General features: G+C 35.6%; 1 long non-coding RNA gene across 1 annotated transcript in view; it reads right to left on the bottom strand.

The window, feature by feature from the left end:
• Positions 1-7,766: 7,766 nt before the first annotated feature.
• LOC141423909 (uncharacterized) overlaps positions 7,767-13,282 on the bottom strand; it is a 96,161-nt gene continuing 90,645 nt past the window's right edge. The window contains exon 7 of the long non-coding RNA XR_012448670.1: positions 7,767-7,860. This is a non-coding gene — a long non-coding RNA (uncharacterized lncRNA). The remainder of the gene's footprint in view (positions 7,861-13,282) is intronic.

The raw sequence follows: 13,282 nt of genomic DNA, 5'->3' as shown, positions 1-13,282 counted from the left end.
AAAACTGAAACCATTCCCTCTAAAATCAGGAACTAGACAAGGATGCCCACTATCTCCACTCCTATTCAACACAGTACTGGAATTCCTAGCCAGAGCAATTAGGCAAGAAGAAGGAATAAAAGGAATACAAATAGGTAAAGAAACTGTCAAAATATCCCTATTTGCAGATGACATGATCCTATACCTTAAAGACCCAAAAAACTCTACTCAGAAGCTTCTATCATTCGCTGGTAAATGGATGGAATTGGAGAACATCATTCTGAGTGAGGTTAGCCTGGCCCAAAAGACCAAAAATCGCATGTTCTCCCTCATATGTGGACATTAGATCAAGGGCAAACACAACAAGGGGATTGGACTATGAGCACATGATAAAAGCGAGAGCACACAAGGAAGGGGTGAGGATAGGTAAGACACCTAAAAAACTAGCTAGCATTTGTTGCCCTTAATGCAGAGAAACTAAAGCAGATACCTTAAAAGCAACTGAGGCCAATAGGAAAAGGGGAACAGGTACTAGAGAAAAGGTTAGATCAAAAAAGAATTAACCTAGAAGGTAACACCCATGCATAGGAAATCAATGTGAGTCAACTCCCTGTATAGCTATCCTTATCTCAACCAGCAAAAACCCATGTTCCTTCCTATTATTGCTTATACTCTCTCTACAACAAAATTAGAAATAAGGGCAAAATAGTTTCTGCTGGGTATTGAGGGGGGGAGAGGGAGGGGGCGGAGTGGGTGGTAAGGGAGGGGGTGGGGGCAGGGGGGAGAAATGACCCAAGCCTTGTATGCACATTTGAATAATAAAAGAAAAAAAAAAAAGAAGCTTCTAGACATCATCAATAGCTATAGCAAAGTAGCAGGATATAAAATCAACATAGAAAAATCATTAACATTTCTATACACTAACAATGAGCAAACTGAAAAAGAATGTATGAAAACAATTCCATTTACAATAGCCTCAAAAAAAAATCAAATACCTAGGTGTAAACCTAACAAAAGATGTGAAAGACCTCTACAAGGAAAACTATATACTTCTGAAGAAAGAGATTGAGGAAGACTATTGAAAGTGGACAGATCTCCCATGCTCATGGATTGGTAGAATCAATATAGTAAAAATGTTGATACTCCCAAAAGTAATCTACATGTTTAATGCAATTCCCATCAAAATTCCAATGACATTCATTAAAGAGATTGAAAATCTACCGTGAAATTTATATGGAAACACAAGAGGCCACGAATAGCCAAGGCAATACTCAGTCAAAAGAACAATGCAGGAGGTATCACAATACCTGACTTCAAACTATATTACAAAGCAATAACAATAAAAACAGCATGGTACTGGCACAAAAACAGACATGAAGACCAGTGGAACAGAATAGAGGAACCAGATATGAAGCCACACAACTATAACCAACTTGTCTTTGACAAAGGAGCTAAAAATATACGATGGAGAAATAGCAGCCTCTTCAACAAAAACTGTTGGGAAAACTGGTTAGCAGTCTGCAAAAAACTGAAACTAGATCCATGTATATCACCCTATGCCAATATCAACTCAAAATGGATCAATGATCTTAATATCAGACCACAAACTCTAAAGTTGATACAGGAAAGAGTAGGAAATACTTTGGAGTTAGTAGGTATAGGTAAGAACTTTCTCAACAAAACCCCAGCAGCATAGCAACTAAGAGATAGCATAGATAAATGGGACCTCATAAAGCTAAAAAGCTCCTGTTCATCAAAAGAAATGGTCTCTAAACTGAAGAGAACACCCACAGAGTGGGAGAAAATATTTGCCAGCTACACATCAGACAAAGGACTGATAACCAGAATATATAGGGAACTTAAAAAACTAAATTGTCCCAAAACTAATGAACCAATAAAGAAATGGGCAAGTGAACTAAACAGAACTTTCTCAAAAGAAGAAATACAAATGGGCAAAAAACACATGAAAAAATGCTCACCATCTCTAGCAATAAAGGAAATGCAAATTAAAACCACGCTAAGATTCCACCTCACCCCTGTTAGAATAGCCATCATCAGCAACACCACCACCAACAGGTGTTGGCGAGGATGCGGGGAAAAAGGAACCCTCTTACACTGTTGGTGGGAATGTAAACTAGTACAACCACTCTGGAAAAAAATTTGGAGGCTACTTAAAAAGCTAAACATTGATCTCTACCGTTTGATCCAGCAATACTACTCTTGGGGATATACCCAAAAGACTGTGACACAGGTTACTCCAGAGGCACCTGCACATCCATGTTTATTGCGGCACTATTCACAATAGCCAAGTTATGGAAACAGCCAAGATGCCCCACCACTGACGAATGGATTAAGAAAATGTGGTATCTATACACAATGGAATTTTATGCAGCCATGAAGAAGAACGAAATGTTATCATTCACTGGTAAGTGGATGGAATTGGAGAACATCATTCTGAGTGAGGTTAGCCTGGCCCAAAAGACCAAAAATCGTATGTTCTCCCTCATATGTGGACATTAGATCAAGGGCAAACACAACAATGGGATCGGACTTTGAGCACATGATAAAAGCGAGAGCACACAAGGGAGGGGTGAGGATAGGTAAGACACCTAAAAAACTAGCTAGCATTTGTTGCCCTTAATGCAGAGAAACTAAAGCAGATACCTTAAAAACAACTGAGGCCAATAGGAAAAGGGGACCAGGAACTAGAGAAAAGGTGAGATCAAAAAGAATTAACCTAGAAGGTAACACACACGCACAGGAAATTAATGTGAGTCAACTCCCTGTATAGCTATCCTTATCTCAACCAGCAAAAACCCTTGTTCCTTCCTATTATGGCTTATATTCTCTCTACAACAAAATTGGAAATAAAGGCAAAATAGTTTCTGCTGGGTATTGAGGGGGTGGAGTGAGAGGGAGGGGGCGGACTGGGTGGTAAGGGAGGGGGTGGGGGCAGGGGGGAGAAATGACCCAAGCCTTGTATGCACATATGAATAATAAAATAAAAAAATAAATTAAATAAAATAAATAAAAGTGTTTCATTAGGTCCCTAATACCCATTATTGAGAATAGCAAAGGGGATTAACGGATTTATATAACCAGACAGTATATAACTGATATATTCCAAATTTTCTTTAATTAATATTCATTTCACATATACTCATAAAGAATATAAAGTTTGCATTCACTGACAAAGCCATGACACTTCAGGCCAAATATCTCCACTTTAAGTTAATTTTAAGTAAATATATTAGAATGATTCACTAAATGTCTGCCAGGAAAACATAACTAAGAACTATAAATATGAAATTAACATAGACTTAAATGCTATTTGTCCTATTTATATAAGAAATAATTAACCAATATTTTCAAAATTTAATGATATTCTGTGCTTAGTCTTATTTTAAAATATAAAATAAGTTTAAAATCTTTCATTTATATCTTAAAGCTAAGATTGTGATAGGATTTAAAATTATAGAACTAAGACTTAATATTTACCTTAGGCAAAATATAACCAACTTGAGAAAAGTATACCATAATATTATAAAACTTTGTACTTTCAAAGAGAACATGTACATGTTAAAATATTTTTAACTATTTATATCTTTGTGGCCTTGAGTGTATCACTTGTTTTTTTTCCAGTCTGTGGTTGTCTTATTTCAAAACCAGGATGATATTAACTACTTCAAAGGCTTATTATGTGGTTTAAATAAAAGACTTTTTCTTCAAAAAATGCTGAGTAGACAGTATATTTAGAAAATAAATCCAATGCATTAAAGGAGAAAAATGTGCTATACTCAGTAGAGTTAAATAGATTCTTAGAGATGAATATTGGTCACAAAGACTTGGTAGAGAAAAAAATAGGAAGAAGAAAAGCTCAGAATGATAGTTTTCTTGCCTCCTATGAGTAGGAGGAGAAAAGAGCACATTGGAGTGTGACAAAATGAAGTAGAAATCCAGTGAAACTAAGCCATGCCCATGCTGTGATTAGTTTGGCAGTAAACTTCCCCACCGTGGAAATGCTATTTTTGGAAAAGTCAGTTCCTTAAGAATGGTGTCATGAGTGGTCTGGTTCATGCCACCTTAAACAAAGAAAATCAGGAGTGTTTTATACAATAAAGTATAAGATCATGATGAATCGTGATGTGTGGTATACAAAAGAGAGAAGCTGGACCATGTGGTAACGGCACAGCAGCCCTGTCACATCTCCACTGACTGCCCTCAGAGTAGATGGTGAGCACCGTGTGCCTGTCTTATCTGATGGCATTGTTACGTGAAAGAAACTGAAAGTGTACGTGAGTAAAAGGCCGCAATTGACATTTTGTTCATTTCATTGTTTATTACTTACATTAATAATATTGTGCTATTATTAATGCTATCAAACTTCATTTTTCTTGTTGGAAGGCTTTCCTAGATTAAAGTCCAAGGAAATGAAAAAAGTGTGCCATTTCTAGTTGGTATTGTTACTAGCAGTTCACTGTGGTTCTTCCTAACAACACCTAGGACCATTAACAACAATACTGTGTGGCAAGCATACCATTAGCTAAATAGTTCTACTTACCTTCACCCCTGGAGAATATTCATTCTCTGTTCCTCTCACTCAGAATCCCCAAAAGTAAAATCATCTGACTGATAAGTGTGAATGAGCACAATTACATAAATGCATGGCCTTTTCTCAAGGATATTATGTAGGTTTTAACATATCCTGTTGAGATTTTATGACGGGGGAAGCTGAGTATGACTGACTGATAGAAGAAAAAGGTGGTCCACCCATCTTGCCTAAATGTAAAGTCAGTCAAACATATGCCATTCAAATCTAAACTGAGGGTTATTGTCAGCAGATGATATTAATCCTGCCACTTCACTTCAGATTCAGAAAGATTTCTTCTAACACTCACATGTGTTGAACTTCCAGTCCTGAGCCATAGACTGGACTCCCCCTTAGCTGCTGGAAAGTTCATATTAAAACTATGGTTTCTGTTCCAAGGTGAGCATATCTATGTAAGAGATTAATGAAGAAGTGCCACACAAACATGTCTGTTTTCATCTCCCTGTTACTCAGGTGGAAGCAACTTTGACCACGAGTTAGGTGGAACAGCCCCCATAGGACCCTTTTCTTAACTCTTCTCCCATAACTTTTGCATAAGTTCATGGCATCTTAACAATCAATATACTCATTTAATACTGCAGAAGAGAGTACAGTATATGCTTTCTGCATCAAAGATCAAGAAAACCTGTTCTTTATAAAGGGATTATTTATGTTCTGAGTCATTGTAAACAAGTAATGGATCAGCTGTTTTTATTACCCTCTTCTTTCTTTCCATCAATGATCTCTGCTCCTGGCATTTGTTGTGTGGGGGTGGGGAAGGAAGAAAGGAAAAAGAGAGAGAGGAAGGAGAGGAAGGGAAATGAGAGAGAGAGAGAGTAGAGAGAATTTTTTAGCTTTTAGCATGCAGGGCACTTTCTTGTTAAAGTAAAACAAATTAAAAAAAATACTAACTGCCTTAACAAATTCCAAAACTTCAATGATTTAACAAAATGAAAGTTTATTTCTCGCTCATATCACAGGCCAAATGAAGTAGTAATTTGGGGAATGGTGGATTGAGAGGAGTTCTATACCATGCAAATATTCAAGGACCCATGGGGAGAAAGGAAGGGGTCACATGAAGTAGGTGTTTATATTCTGAGGCAAGAAAAGCACATCACTGCTACTCACATTGTCTTGGCCAGAACTATGTCTCATGGCCATAGCTATTTAAAACAGAGTCCGAAGTATGTGTGCAAGAGGAGAGCATGAATATTTATAAGCTATAGCCATCTCTGTCATAGTTCATTTTGAATATCAATTTCTTTAGTCAACCCAAGTGTCTACCAGGCATTGTATTTGACTTAAATTTCACCAGTTGGTTCCTCTTTGGTTGGTGACCTATCAAGTGGAGAGACAGGTTTTCTTTCTCTTTCTGTACCCAACATGTAAGGGTGAACCTTGACTAGGATATGTGTATAGATTCTGCTTAGATAAAGAAATAACATGAAACTCAGCAGTGACCACCCATGTCACTGAGTGGGATTTACCCTAAGAATGAAAAATTGCTTGATTACATCCCAATTCTCTTCCTTGGGAGGAACTCCTTTGTCCAGTGTTCTCTGTCAGTTTAAGCCCTATCTTTGCTTGTCCATTGTCTGAAACAAACCACATTGGTTTCCCAGCCTTTCCCATAAATATAGGCCACACTTTCTACTGGTGCAAGCATCCAGACCAGTAGCCACAATCAAAATTCTTTCTTAATAATCTTCAATTATTTCTTTTCTTCTTCATCAATGACTCTACACCTTCCCTCAACTGAATGCTAAGTTTCTTCATGACATCAGGTTTTGTCTGAGCTTTGCTACATGATTGGGTCTTAACTACTTATTGTCTCTCAGTGGTTGTTTTGATTATTATTTCCTGTCGATTTGACTCCAGAAGCAGTCAACTTTCCTGTCCATTCAATGCCCAAATATTCTGGATTCATCTTTGAGCTAAGCAATCATTGTTTGAGCTTATCTTTTTCTTTTAACAATTTACCAAAAGATGCCAATAATCTAATGTACACATTATCACTCTGATTCTTATTGACCACTTTTTTTGAGTTATAGGCTTAGAAGGCATAAGGTTAGCCTTCCATGTGATCTGCTAGCAATTCTACAAATGTTTTTCTCTAGGACTCTCCTATCTACTAGCCATTTTCTCACAGCTTTATAGCCTATGTTAAGGCAGTCTCATATTACTTAAAATTTAGATAGGAGATAAATCATTGGGGGTTATAATACATATATACATGGAAGTATCACAAGGAAACTCCCTATGTAGCTACATTTATCTCAAACAAGCAAAAATATGTTTTTTTCTTTTTCTTCTACAAAATTAAAAAACAGGAGGGTTGAACATGCTCTGCCCGAGGAGGAGAGGGGGTTTGTACCAGTGGGAGGGTGGAGGTGGAAGGGGAAAGGGTAAATATGGTGCAAAAATCTGTGAACACATGTATGTAAATGCAACAATGATACCTGTTGAAACAACTCCAGGAATTGGGGGAGGGGGAAGATAAAGAACATTGATGGAGGAACTGAATTCAAATATGATACATTTGGTAACATTGTAAGAGCTTTTGTAAATGCCATAGTGTACCTCCACCCAGCACAACAATAAAGGGAAAAAATTTACCTATGGGTAGCACACCAATTTCTGTATTAAAACATATAAGGTTTGTTGCTATGCTATGACAGATATAGCTAGAACTCTCAATGACTTAACACGATGTGTATATTTCTTATCCATGTCACAGTCCAGTGCATGGTAGTGGTAGGATACAGGAAGATTTTCCCCATTTAGAAACTTTTACCCTTTACATCTTGTGAATCTGTCTTCTTCTACATTCCAGAGTCTTTTCCATTTCATCAGTGAATATGGGAAGAAAGAGAGAGCAGAGAAGATTGGACCTTACATGGTTTGTTTGTGAGAGCCAGGTTTAAGGCAGTACACGTTAATTTCAAACATATTCCTTTAGCTAGAACTTAGATACATGATCATACCGACCTTCACTAAACCTGGAAAATGGAATATAGTTGCATGCCTCATAGAAAGAAATAGAAATTTAAGTCACCATAGGCAATCCCTGACATAGGCTTCTTTTTATAGGGAATATAATAGAACAATGCACCTCTTCCTCAAGACTGGATTCTTCTATTTAACCACAAAAGTACTGTAATAAATATGCAAACATAAGAATCTAAAATGGCAACAAAATACCTTTGATTCCTGCCAGCAGTGGTGTCATCTACAGTTATTCTAGGCACAGCATGCATGGGCAAAGCAGTAACCATGGATGGATGGGAGAAAGTCTGAAAAATAGCAAAAAAGACAAATAGCACTGTTGCAATTTAAGAGAAGAACTAGAGAGTTGAAATGTTTATCTCTATTTTGGGCAGCTATTCCAAATTGGGCAGAATTCTAAATGGGCCCTGAGATCCTTGTCTCTGATGGCACACACTGTATAACTCAATAATCTTCTCCACTGTACCTATGCATAAAAGCAAACAGTTACACGCTTCATTAGAATAAAGTAAGATTAAACTGTCATTTCCATGACTTTCTTAGGTTACAAAAGCCTCCACCTTAGAGGACTGAAGAAGGAAAATTCTGCCAGTATTGAAGATGCAGACTGCCCTGTTATAGAGAATGGCACATGGCAGGTAATGTCAGGTGGCCTCCAAAGGCTGAGACTATGCCCAGCTGACAGCCAGATAGAAGACAGTTATCTGAGTTCCATAAGCACCAACAAGTGAACATGAATGGGTATTGTAAGTCACAGATGCAAATGAAGCTCTTGCTAATAACTTGACTTCCTCCTGGTGAGCAGAGAGCCTAGCCATCCCATGTCCAGATTTCTAACCTGCAGATAATACATTCATGTTGTTTAAACTGATAAGTTTGTGGTAGTTTGTTTTGACAGCAATAGGAAAGATTTTAAAAATAAAAAAATAAAAAATAATAGAAATAATAGAAAAATAAAAAAAATAGGAAAGATTTTAAAAATAAAAAATAGAACTACCATTTGATCTAGCCATATCATTTTTGGGTATATACTCAAAAGAATTAAAGTCAACTCACTGCCGAGATGCCTCTATATCCACTTTATCGCAGCACTGTTCACAATAGCCACATAATGGAATCAGTACAGGTGCCCATCAACAGAAAAATGGATAAAGAAAATGTGGTATATGTACACAACAGAGTTTTACTCAACATTAAGAGGAAGGAAATTGTATCATTTGTTGAAAAATGTATAGAACTGGGGACTATCATGTTAAGTGAAAAAAAACAGTGCCATAAAACAAGTATTTCATGTTTTCTCTCATTTGAGGAAGCTATAGGAAAACAAAACCAAACCAAACAAAATAAAAAGCCAAGGTCATAAAAATAAAAGGGAACTACAAGGGGGTAGAAGGGGAACTGGAGAAGTGGGAAGGGAAAATTAAGAAAAAGAAATAGAGGAGGTGAATATGACCAAAAAACATTATATGAATGGGTAGAAAGTCATTATGAAGCACATTAATATGTACAATTTAATATTTACCATGAAAAATAATAAAAAACTAATACATTAGCAAATCCACATTATATTGGTGCTATGCAACATATATTTCCTTTTATTATTAGGTGATGAATTGAGGAAACACTGTACAATGATGAAATATAAGTATGTACCTAGAAAGACCAGTCTTTTATGCAAGAAAACAACATGAGATGATTATTCCTTCTTTATCATCAGTGGTACAGCAAATGCTGCAGTGCTTAATAGCTTTGTAGGTATAATTTCACAGAAAAAAATAGAACAAAGACTTTAAATTACATAGACAGTCTCATTTGAAATCCCTAACAATTACTGAATAAGTATAACATGCAACAATCTTGTGCACACTTTGTCATCTAATTTCATAGCTCTGCAATATAGATTTATAAAAATTCTATTTTGCAGATTAGAAAGCTGAGGCTTACTAGATTTATCTACTTGTTTAAAGACATGTGGATATTAAAAGCTATAAAAACTGAGTGGCATGAGTGTAAACAGGGATTGATGGGGGGAGATAACTAGTGGAGGATGAAGATGGAGAGAGTGATGGTAGTGAATCTGATCAAAGTACTTTGTGTGCATGTATGAAAATAGAATAATGAAAACCATTAAATTTGTTGTAAAATGGGGGAGGAAAGATAAGAAAGAATAATAATTGATGTGGTGAATTTGATCAAAGTACACTAGATACATGTATGGAACTATCACAATTAGTATATATGCTAATAAAAATACTATTAAATGACCCAAAACCAATCTGTCAGATTTCAACCACTGATCTTCTTGATATGCTACATATTTGGTTACATTGTCTATAATGCCTGTAAGACCATCATAACTTTGTAAATTCAATACTAACAGTAAACAACTATAATGATTCTATGGGATGTGATTAATAGGAAGTGACTAACAATATTACTGACATTAATATAAATTTAAAGCCAGTTTTGGAAGCATAAATGATAACCAATGTATGCACAGCACCATCACATAAAATTTCTCATTGTGTTTTGTGGACAGTCCAGACAGGTAATCAAGGTAGGTATTATTAGTGTATCTATATTATAGATAAGAGAACTGAGGTTTACAGAATTCCTAACTTGCCACTGATCATGACACTGAGTGACAGTATTAGGTCTCAATCACATGTTTTCTCTTCAATTGCAGAGCTTGGTCCCTTCAGTAGGACAGGTACATAAGGCAGGGTTGATGGGAAAAGAAGATCAAGAAATGATGCTGATAGGGACCACAAAAATCTGGTCAACCTACTTCCTAATTCTCATACGATCAGCTCCTGTGAGAATTAGTCTAAAACACTAGCACACTAGCAGCACTTATGTGCCTAAATATTAGACAACATAAAACACTTCTGCCTGCAAAGAGAAAACACAACTTGAACCCACTATATTTACATATAAAATAATAAGCACATTGGAACACTTACTTTTGATGATTTGTCTGCTTTCATTTGATAAGAATCATCTTAGAGAAATTCAGAGCTATTCTAGGATTTAACTATTAAATCTCTTTTTTAAATGTGGACTCCATTTTTTCCATGTCTGTTCATTAATATCATTTATGGAACCATAACGAAAGAATAATCATAACTAGAAACAGTACAAACCCCTCTACTGCAATGATTAACACTCTCTATTGACAATAAGATGAATAGTGTTCAATCATATATTGTATTTTGCTAGTGAGTTATGGTTAATAATATTACAAGCCCTGTGATAATATTATGGATGTAAATTCTATTTCTATAAGTGGTAATGCATAGCCAAATGCACTGTCAATGATGCTGTCAATTAATTGTCAATTACCAGTGCCAAGGTAAGGGGTGAGCTGTTTATTTTCTGAGCAAACAATTCATTGAGAAGATTGTTTTAATTATAAATCTCTCACGTCCTTCCATGTTAAGTGTCTTAGTAGAGGTTGAGTAGTCATTAATGTCTTACAAAGCTGAGCCTTTGCAGCAATTGTTTAACAGCTATTTTGCAATTATAAGCAGCACACGAGTTAAACAAAATTAGAGTCCACAATTATTTTTGTAATGAATTAGAAATATAAAAATACATGTAACTCTCTGGAAGTCAAAGCATGCTTAATTCCCCTTAGCTTCCTGTGGAGTGAAGGGTTAATTTGTTAAGGAATGAGTATGATTGCTGTAATTATTGTGTACTGAGTCTTGAGAAGGGAGAATAAGTTCCTCAAGTTTTAGCTTCAACATGGGAAGTTTCATTTTGTGATTGTCTTAGGGTTTTAAGAATGTAAATTTTTGTCTCTTAGGTACTAGACTACTATGGATACACTTACTCTTAACTGATAGACTTTATGAAAAATTAAATACTCTTAATTTATCACTAAGGAAAAACAAATGCATTTTGGGCTCAAAATATATTCCTAAGGAAAGACATGATTTTCCTTTTCTTTTCCTCTCTGTACTATAATTATTTTTGGCTTACAATAGCATGTCTAATGATAAAATTAAATAATGATTTATAAAAAGCTATGATTACCCCATTTATTTAAATGCATGGAGTTGTTAATCAGTTCCAACCCTGATAATGCAATTGGTGTTATCTTGGTAACACAACTAAAATAATTTTTTAAAAGAACCTGGATTTTGAACACTTGCTATTAAAAAAAAGTCACAAAACATGTAACTTATAGACAACCCAGGCCTAAAATGGAAATTGCTACCATAATTTCATTTAGAGCCTCTATGTTTTCACCTTCAATATTTTTTTCTGAAGATGTACTTGACCACTCTGTATAAACAATCCTCCCCAGAGATACTCTGTCACATCAACCCATACTCTATCCTTACAGAAGATAAAATTTGTAATAATTCCTTTTTTAAAAAAAATATGTTTATGCTTATTTCTTGATGTTCCCACTAGGATAAAAGCACCTGAAGTCTGTTATTTTGTACTCATCTCTATTTCTAGTTTCCCTTTTGGGCTTGGCATCTAGCATGTTTGAATATTTAATAGAGTAATGAATTAATGAATAAAGGCTTGTGGTCCCAGCTTTTGCAATCAGACATCAGAGTACAGAAGTAGCAACAGTGAGGGTAAAAATGAATACTCTGCCAAAATAAGAATCAGTCGTCTTGGAATTCTGCTGATCGATATTCACCATGAGACACATCTGAGAGCACCTAGGCAATAAGGGAAAGGTACATCATTCATTAAATACACATCATAAAAATGTTGACTGGAAAATACTCCCATATCACATCATGATGCTTGTTACTAGTTGAAGCAAAAGAACAAGCTATCTAAAGAGGCAACCAGGGGTGCAATCCAAAGGGGTGTTTTTACATGCTGAGAATGTGAAAGAATTGCTGACCATGGACCTCTGTATTCAATTTTGCCCTCATACAAAATGGAAAATACAAAGACTAACTACAAACCTGATGCATTTTGGGAAAACTCTCAAGAGCAAGTCCATGGAATAAATAAAAATGGATTTAATGTAATTTTGTTCTCTATCCATGTGAATCAATTTCCACAGACTATTTCTATAATTTGTGTGATAGAGTACTTGTCATAGAAAAAAGATTAAGGAACCAGAAAAGTGCAGGATCAGAGAAAGGGAGAGAGAAACCAAAGATTTGCATTAAACTAGTAGTGCCAAATGATCAAAGACAAATATTGCTAAATATGGCACTTATGCTTGGACCATAAACATTTCCCTTCTCATGATCAGTAGCATCTATTTGATATTGAAGAGATATTTATTTGTCTTACTACTTTATGATTCTCTTGTCCCTAAAAGCAATTCCTGTAGCTTGCCCCACAGGTGTTATCCTTTTTGTGTTGCCTTATGCTGAGTACTTGCTTAATTACATGGAAATCCCTTTTGTCATTTGGTTTCACAGGTACGTGTGTATGTGCATTTATCACTTGTCTGTCTATCCATCTGTATATCTACCTATTTCTATCTATCTATCTATCTATCTATCTATCTATATCTATGTATCTATCTATTACCTATCAATCTATTGAGAGAATAGTTGATTAGGATATTACAATCACAAATCATTCTTTGACTTATTTGTTACTTTTCCCTTCCCATTTCCATACAGCAGTAAGGAGGTCTAGATGACTAGGACACTCCATAGCAAGATCCACCTGAATTGGATGGTTAGACAAATGAAACAAAAACTATTGCAAAGTATTAAC

Source organism: Castor canadensis, chromosome 6 (assembly GCF_047511655.1).
Source record: "Castor canadensis chromosome 6, mCasCan1.hap1v2, whole genome shotgun sequence".
In the NCBI taxonomy this organism is placed as follows: domain Eukaryota; kingdom Metazoa; phylum Chordata; class Mammalia; order Rodentia; family Castoridae; genus Castor; species Castor canadensis.
The sequence above is the reverse complement of the archived record's forward strand: the minus strand, read 5'-3'. Positions and strand labels throughout refer to the sequence as shown.